The sequence below is a fragment of the Rhinolophus sinicus genome, linkage group LG10, assembly GCF_036562045.2.
Source record: "Rhinolophus sinicus isolate RSC01 linkage group LG10, ASM3656204v1, whole genome shotgun sequence".
In the NCBI taxonomy this organism is placed as follows: Eukaryota; Metazoa; Chordata; class Mammalia; order Chiroptera; family Rhinolophidae; genus Rhinolophus; species Rhinolophus sinicus.
Genome location: NC_133759.1, coordinates 82,154,626 through 82,164,332, shown reverse-complemented (window position 1 = coordinate 82,164,332; position 9,707 = coordinate 82,154,626). Strand labels below are relative to the sequence as shown.

General features: G+C 38.9%; 1 protein-coding gene across 3 annotated transcripts in view; it reads right to left on the bottom strand.

Annotated features, from left to right (window-relative positions):
- The window catches only part of LOC109451776 (protocadherin alpha-C2), a 134,126-nt gene that overhangs the window by 109,549 nt on the left and 14,870 nt on the right, over nucleotides 1–9,707 (bottom strand). The window lies entirely within an intron of this gene.

Here is a 9,707-nt window from a genome sequence, read left to right as displayed (position 1 = left end):
GAAGCAACAGACCTCCAACCACTTCATTATGGAAATTAGGATTGAGGTGTGACATGCAATGTGGAATTTTCAAAGGTAGATAGAGAGATGGACATGAGCGTTTACCCAAGAGAGATGATCATATTACATGTCTGAATTAAAATCAGATGTTAATTTAAGAATTATTTTTCAGTAATGTGGTTATTTTGTGAGTAAATGGAGTGACACTGGACAAACACCAAATCTTAAAAGAGTTTTATATATTGTATGAAACAATGACTCATCTTTTGCATTTTGGCTGTGATGTTTCAGATTTCACCATCTCAGCTAGCCCCTTTAGAAGAGATTATGCTATTTTTGAACTCATCTTTGGTGATGGACCTGAGAGCTGGCAATACGCGAATGCCAAGAAGTCACATCAATATCATTGTTAACATTGATTTTGTAAACTCAATTAAAAAGACTGAGCAACTTTGTGCCTGATCTTTACTAAACCAATTTGGTTATTCTTAAGTTCCAACTGTATGTCCTGCTAGTCATGTATTATAGTGCATGGTTTAATGTTCTACTAGTCCTCATCATCCACGAATATTCCATAATAGGTCTGGTACTATTACTTATTGAAAACATAAAACAGAGAAATAAATCTTGAAATCATTCTTGGAAACCCAGGAGGTTCTCCAAAATCAGTAGATTAGAAGTATTATTCAACACTGCATTAACAAAATTATAGGATATACTCAGTGATGTTCACTCTGCTCTATCATGACTTATTCAAGTACACAGTTATTTGATCACAGATCATTTGTTCAGTTGGCACACATCTCTCAGACAACAATAAGACTGAAGAAGACTGAATCTTAAAAGACCTAAACACATGCAAAAATTTTCATGGGAAAAATATACTATTAAAGCTGTATTGAAGTATGCAATTTTGCAAACACATATTGAATCCTTTGTTGATGTTCAGGATCCCAGAAATAATCATATTACCACTTATGTTTGTCCAAAACATTATCCTTATTCACAGTATTAAAAGGACAGGGTCATTTTTGTATGTGTCATTTGACTTTGGTGTTCTGCAAGAACATTACAAACCCCAGTCTTCTAAATTTTCTCATATATTAAATGATTCTTATTTATATCACTTTCAAACAACTGATCCACAGTCCTTATAAGACAACTCTTAAATATTTACCAACTGAATAATACAAATATCTATTCCAATGTGGCATTAACACAAATGATAATGATGATCATGAACTCTTCATGAAAAAAATCACTTAGCAACAAAAATCTTAATTCCTATCTCAGTTATGGCATTGTACAAAATTAATAATGAAGATAATCATGAAGGTTTTTATTCCAAGCAAATCAGAAAGGAGGATTCACCTATATACAGCTTGTACTTGGTTTTCCTAGCCAGAACTATGCCTGATCAGAGAAAAGATTTACTATAGAAAGCTCTACAGTGAATAAAAAGAATGGGTCTGGAATCTAAACGATATGCATTTGAATATCATCTCTATTATGTGCTAGCTGGATGGCAGTGGACAAGACAGACATCGTACTGTCTCTTATCTCATCTTTAAAATTTGAATAGTCACATGTAATTTACAAGTTGTTATAAGAATTAAATGAAATTATGTATTTTAAGCCCTCTAACACCATGTCTAACAAATAGAAATAGCTCGTATCATGGTGGTTTATTACAGTTAGTAACCAATGTTTGTTCTTGTTATTCCATAGCTAAGGATGAAGAGAATTCCAGTACAATAACTAGGGTATGGCTTTTCCTTTACTGAAGATTTCCTAATGTTCATCTTCATGGAAATCATTCTTAAAGAAAATAACTGCTAATGCCTTCTCAGCATTCCTATTAACTTCCCCCTATCTATTATAACATGGTTCTCCTCCCACATGTAAATTATCATATATAATTTATTTCTCCACACAATCCAATTAAAGTGGTCTTTAATTTTATACTGGAGCCAAAAAGAAAAAAATTAACTTCCATGTTACTTGAGTCACACCCTTACAGCCCTAAATACAAGTTCTCTGTGACCTTTTTAAACAATTCACACAAATATAACTTTGTGACAAAAAAATTGTTTGCATCAAATGTATCTAAAGTATACAAGGTTAAATTCTGAAATGCAATAAACAACACCATTGTCAAATGCTAATGCTAAGTGGAAGTGTCAAGTGGAAGCTCTGTGGTTGTTATGCTTAAGTTATTTGAAGAAATGTTATTTTGAAGTCCAAGCAACTCGGTGAACACTGGCAGCAGTTATCACACTTCCTCATACATGGGAAGACTCTCTTAAACTCAAAGCACAAAAAAAGTATGAATTTTCCTGCCCTAAATCATTTCCATACAGCCTCATGACAGGTGCGGTGAATGAAAGAAATATAAGTATGATCAATGCTCAAATAAATCTTCCAAATAAAATAGAGTTCAACAAATTAATCTGGAGAGCAGCAATGGGTTCAACAGGCAATTAGCAAAACTTTCCTTTATATTGGGGAATAAAGGAAAAAAGTCTATCTGAAGTAGCTGAAGACTATGAAGAAAATGAGCTTGAAATTATGAGAATTAAAGACAAAAGACAGTGAAGCTATCCCTAAAAATAGGGTAAAACTTCACCCGCTATTTCAAAGACATGCCACCGATTATAAACAAAGTGATTTATAAAATGAGGCCACCTCAACCGCCCATGCCCATTAGTAACAGGTAAATTTACAGATTATAGGAAATTAAGAACTTAAACATGTTTGAACTCAAATTAACTAAATTATGAAGTTATGCATTATTATAACTTTGAATATGTAAATATAATAAATGGAGGATACCACTTAGAGTAAGAAAATGAATAAGAAGAATGAACTTGCGGTAAAAATTGAGAAGTAGAAGAATTAAGCCCTGCCCACACCCTCCATTTCTCATCAGTGATCCTTGCCTCCTTCCGGTCTCACTTAACCGTCCACATCTACAGGAGGCTTTAGCCATCTATTTCATTACTGCTATTACTACAATTATTATTTCTACCAACTAAATAATATTCCTGGTGTATTCATAAAGACTGTGTGAAAAGTAATAGTGTGCTTCCAGTATGCTTTAAAATAAGCTATCGCAAAAAAAAAAAAAAAAAAAAAAAAGGCAAAAACCAATATGTTGGTGAATTACTATGCGATTGACATTAAAGGCATGCAATACATCCCAGAGTGCTGTACTTACATTCTCGCAAATCTCCTGTTGTTTTCCATTATCTCCACAACTCGAGCAAGGAGGAACACTAGGACTGAAGGCCATGAGGTCGGCCTTGGGCGGGCCCTCCCCAGAGCATACCCTCTGCCGCCTCTGCTGCGAGTACGACCAGCTCCCCACGGCGCTGGAGCACACCAGCGTGGGCTTCCCGGGCCCGCACACGCCCTGGGTAGGCGGCGCCGAGCACCGCAGCGCCGTGTACAGCAGCAGCGTGAGCACCAACAGGCTGGACACCGCGCAGATGGCGATGATCAGGTACACGTTCACATCCACCAGCGCCACCTCTGGGCCCGTGGCCCCCGACGACATCCGCAAGGGGGTCTTTGGCGCCTGGCCGCTGTCCACCAGCGACAGCAGCACGGTGGCTGTAGACACCAGCGCCGGCTCGCCGTGGTCCTTCACCAGCACCAACAGGGGCTGAAGCGGCGCGTCCGCCTCGTCCAGGGCGCGTGTCGTGCTGATCTCGCCCGTGTACAGCCCCACGCGGAACAGGCTGAGCGTGCTCCCCGCCGCCGGCTGCAGCTCATAAGACAGCCACGCGTTGTAGCCCGAGTCCGCGTCCACCGCGCGCACCTTCGCCACCACGTGGCCCGCGCCCATCGACCGCGACACCGGCTGGCTCATCGCCCCGCCCACGCCGCCCGCCCCAGGCGGCAGCAGCGCTGGCGCGTTGTCGTTCTCGTCCAGCACGAACACCTGCAGAGTCACGTTGCTGCCCAGAGGCGGCACGCCCGCGTCGCGCGCGCTCACCTGGAACTGCAGCAGCTCCAGCTCCTCGTGGTCCAGCGGCTGCAGCGCGTACACCTGGCCGCTCTCCGCGTGCACAGACACGTAGCTCGACAGCGCACGCTCGCCCACCCGCCGCTCCACCAGCGAGTAGGACACCAGCGCGTTCTCCTGCGCGTCCGCATCCCGCGCAGACACCGTGAAGATGTGGCAGCCGGGCGGGTTGTTCTCCTTCACGAACACCGTGTACTCGTGCTGCGCGAACGCCGGCGCGTTGTCGTTCACGTCGGCCACCTCCACGGACACGCTGGCGGTGGCCGACAGCGAAGGCGAACCCCCGTCCCGCGCGGTCACTACTACAGCGTAGTCCGACACGCTCTCGCGGTCCAGGGCGCTGTCCAGCACCAGCGAATAGTAATTCTTGAAGGTGGACACGAGCTTGAATGGGACATGAGGTGTTAGTGAGCAGGTCACCTGTCCGTTCGCGCCAGAGTCACGGTCGGACACGCTGACCAAGGCGATGACACTGCCCACCTGAGCATCCTCACGCACAGGGAGAGACAGCGAAGTGACAACCACCTCCGGTGAATTATCATTTTCATCCATGATTTCCACTAGGACAGTGCAGTGACCAACCATAGGTGGGTTTCCTTTATCTGTAACATCTACATGAATTTCGTAAGTGTTACTATCCTCAAAGTCAATAGCATCATTTATTCTTATTTCTCCCGTCCTTTCATTTATCTGAAATTTCCTTCTTATGCTAGGTGAAACCAAAGAGCTAAATGAATATATCATTTCTTTGTTTATCTCTTCATCTGCATCAGAAGCATTTAGCCATATTACTAACGTTTGGTTCGCTGAATTTTCATACATCTTAACTTCATAAATGGGTCGGTCAAATACAGGGGCATTATCATTGGCATCCAACACCAAGATCAGCAGAGAAACAGATCCGGTAAGTTCGGGTTTCCCTCCATCAGTTGCCGTTAATAACAACTGAAATTGAGGAGTTTCTTCACGATCCAGCAGTTTTCGTAGAACAAGCACTGGGAATTTGCCTTTGTCTTTTTTGTTTGTAATATCAAGAATGAAAAACTCATTTGGAGTGAGTCTGTAAGTAAGCACTGCATTCTCTCCAACATCCACATCCGATGCGCCTTCTAGCGGAAATCTAGAATCAAGCAGTCGAGATTCGGGTATTGAGAGCTTTTGTTCTGAGACAGAGAACACCGGCGGATTGTCGTTAATGTCCTTCACCTCCACCTCCACGTGGAAAACCTGCAGCGGCCTCTCCACGATCACCTCCAGGTGGATGCTACAGTCCGCGCTCCGCCCGCACAGCTCCTCGCGGTCGATCCGAGAATTCACAAACAAAATGCCATTCTGCAGATTTACCTCCAGAAGGTCCCGCGGCCTTTGGACGCCACCCGGAACAGGCGCGGTACCAGCTCCGCCAACTCCAGCCCCAGGTCCTGGGCGATGCGGCCCACGAAGGTGCCGTGTTTGGCCTCCTCGGGGACCGAGTAGTGGACCTGGCAGGTCCCGGTCTCCCAGGTTAGGAGGAGCAGAAGAGAAAGCAGCAGGTGCCCAGCTTTCAGGCCGCTGGGTCTGTAGACCAACATCATACATACCTTTCTCCTGTTTTACAAATCTATGAATCAGCGGTCTAGAAGACACACACGCTCCGAATTTTCCTATTCGATTTCTTACATCCAGTTTTATCGAAATGCCTGAGATCTCAGAATGTAGCTCCTTTCTACTCCTTGAGAAACCCAGGATTATGCCTTTGTTCTAAAAGCTATTTTGTGGAAGACCGCGACATCCCGTGGCTTAAATGTGTAAGTACAATTCCATGAGTTTAACAACTTTCCTTTTATTCATATCTTTTAATTCTATTTTTATGTGTTTGTATCTCTATGGACTCTCAAAGCCTCACATCGTGTCTCTTTTGTAAATAATAACAATCACAGTTGATCCCTAAAGCAGATCCCTAGTGAATGCAGAATCTCAGAGGAGTAATTCTTCCCCTAACTATGTTATCATTTAATTAGCTAAATTTGAAAATACCCTTAATATTTATATAATACTGAGTGTACTTGTATTTCATTGGTAACAAATTTAGGTATCTTCAAGTTCTCACAATTAATTAACTCCTCTTTGTCATTATTTTGAGATTAAATAAACATTATTTAGACACAAATCTCAAGCATCAATTCTCTGTGAGGTGTTTGCAACTTCTAAAAGAGATCTCTAGCTTAAACATCAGAAATTTCTCCATTCATATTCCTATTCTCCAACTTACAAGTTGTGTGACTTAGGGGATATAATTTAACCTCTCTCAGTCTCAGTTTCCACTTTCATAACTTTCATATAATAATAATAATAATAATAATAATAATATGGTGGTTGTGTGAATCAAGTGCTTAGGATAGCATCTTAAGGAAAGTGAATGCTTCATAAATGGCAATTATTCTCAAGACTCAATGAAGCCACATTCATTTTCACAATGCTCAAGACCAAAATTGGTTCCTTTAGCAAAATTACTACCAATAGAATATTGTCACTTTACAATGCCTTCATTACTGCTACTGCTTAGGCTCAGTGGTGGTTCCTGTCTTCAAGAAAACAGAAAGGTGCTTTTATTGAAAAATCAGTTATACAGGGAGAAGTTTACTTTTTTATATACATCTTACATGGGCAAAAAAAACCTTAATTATGATTCTAAATAAATTAATTCAAAAACGCACGATTTCCACTTTCAGAAACAACTGCCTTCATCTTTGTTATATTTAAGCTTTTCAAATATACCAATGCAGTTTTGGAATCATCTAATAGTTTTATCAGTGTCAATAAAGTTTTTCATCACCACCTCCCATAAAAATATTTTCTCTTGCTCTCAAAACATGGAATAAAATATTCAATAACTGAAACTTGCCATGAATATATGTATACTACTGAATAACATGAAATTTCTCTTTTTCCAAAACAGGAAAACTTAATAGGACCTTTGGTCTTATCCAAAGGTTAATTTCTTTACTTTAATGATATTGTGATTTATAAAAGAGCTAGTTTTAAGAGATGGAAATTTTTGAACTCTTTTAGTTGTTATTTGAGCTGAAACTAGAGCAACATTTATGAAGAAGAAAATTTACAGAAATGAGGGTCACTGGGTTCATTAACTTATGTGTGCTACTAAATTTTGTTTTTATACATCTCTACTCCTTTAGAATGATTGGGGTCAAAGTCCATTCAAATGTTGATTTTAACGGTTACTTTTCTAATAAGCATAAACTAAAATGTAATGAGCTATCTATCTACCCACAATACCAATGTTCATTTTGAGCTACTATCTGGAATCTTAAAATAAGTTTATCAATGATTTATCATCTCAACACAAGATAATGATATAAATGAAACTTCATTCCTGTTAATGTGCATTTTATACCAGGTAATAACATAAATGTCCCCATGTAAATCTCCAATACTGAATAAAAAATACGGATGAATACTGTCCCCATGTAAATCTCCAATACTGAATAAAAAATAGGATGTAGCTAAACTACATCCCGTCGTATAGTAGGCATTTGCTTTGCCAAGCATCTCCATAGGGCTATTGGAACTAAAACTTCAGTTGGATAAGAATCACCTGGAGTGTTGTAAATATGTAAATTTGCCAGTCCCACTTATTTTAGAAATTCTGAGATGGAGTCAGGGAACCAGGACTTGAGGTATTGCTAATGCAGTTGGCATTATCAGATCTAAGAACAGGCTGACCCCAATTTGCCTGAGATATGCTCTATTAATGCTGTAGTCTTGTATACTTATTTATAGTGCCTGTTTTACTTGCAAATGTGTCTGAGATTGGCTTATAACTTAGATAGCTAGCCCTATTTAGAAACTACAATTTAGAGACTGGCATACTCATAGAGGGGCTTCATTATTGGTTTCATTATTCTGGCTTGAATTGAAGACTGTTACCTACTGAAGCACAGAGGGACAGCTATTAGGCACAGTAATTAAGTGTCTTCCATACTTTCACCACTTCATTTTGAACTTCCCAGCTTTTTCAGTCCTAACCTCCCTGAATCCCAGTGTGCTCATACTTCCTGATGACCCCAAAAATAAATTCATTACTAAGATGTACACTGATCTTTTGAAAATTTGCCTATGATGACAGCCCATATCTGGGAGATAATAAAGATTAATATAAAAGACTAAATAACCAATTATATCAATATAGCCATCAATAATAAAGAATACAATTTATAATTATAGAAGACATAGTAAGTACTTAAATAATACTAACTCTAAGAGATTAGAGGTGGGGTTTAGGGGGGAAATGACATTTCTAGCAGTCCTTCATCAATATAACATAACTAAATACCTTGGCCCGAGTTTACCTGGCATATGGAATCTGACCAAAGTGCAAGGACAGAGATATTTGAAAGTATGTCTGGATTTAGTCATTGATTTAAGGTGAGTTGTGCTGACAGACATAGACAGGTTTGACCACAGAAGTTCAGAAAATATTCAAGTTTTGAAAGAAATAAAATGAAAAAAGATATTGTTTTGTAGCATATACCAAACATGTGTCCTATAGGGTGAAATAAAAAATTACTGAAATATTTTAAGTGAATTTTGCTTACATTTTATGCTTATATTGTGGCTTTATTCTCAATGCCACTCTGACCTTGTAAAATACCTAACACAATAAAAAATAAAACACATGAATAGAAATACAAATCATATCACAAAAACTCAACATAAGGACTAAGGAAGCTTATAAAATATAAATTAGAAAATAAAATAAAAGCATGAACTAATTATAAGAGTGTGGAGAACCAGCAACTTGAAAGTCCCAAATCACAATTCAGGAAATAATAAGTTTAACATCCTCATCTAAACTGGTAGAGGTAATTTTTTTAAGTTCCAGAGGATGAATTTCAAGAGAATTCAACGGGTAGAATGTAGGCAGATCTTTAATGCCCAAGCATTATGTCACTAACAGAAAATTTCAATGAAAAGAAAAAAGTCTTCTTGAGGAAAGAAAGTACAGGTCAGCAAGTATTTTTTCCAATATCAGTATTTTTTCCAAAATATATTTTTCCAATATATTTCCTGAAATATTAATTTCAAGACATTTTCTAAGTGTAAAAAGATTCTAAATCAACATTTTCTTAAGATCTACATTGTCAGACATATAAAAACATATTTTACACAAGTTTGAATGAGAGTTATATTTGTAATATTTATTGTCAGAACTAGATTCCTAAAGTTAAAGCACGTGTATTCTGGGGTATACTGGAAGTTAGTCACTGAAGTTATAGACACTGAGTAGTGCTGGCCAACCATATCTCTAGACCATCTCCATCCAGAGAAAAGTAGAAAACTACAGAGTTGACAAGGTAACAGTTACGACTTATTTCTGCTATGAGGTTTCTTATAAACAGTGGAATTAGACTAAAATAGTATGCACACTTTAGAAATGAATAAATAATAAAATGGTGTTGAGGTTTACTTAATGTGTAACAACTAAATTTATTTTCACCAAATAGTTCTCAGGTACAGTGAAAGCATTGCTTTAGTAATTCAACATGACTCCCATAACAGGTTTTAAATAAGTTGATTCAGTACCCAACAAATACCCATTCAACGTATGGTTTATCATGATTCTCATTTGGAAGTGGAAACACAAAATTAGCTATAAACTTAAGATTCACTTTCTGGTAAT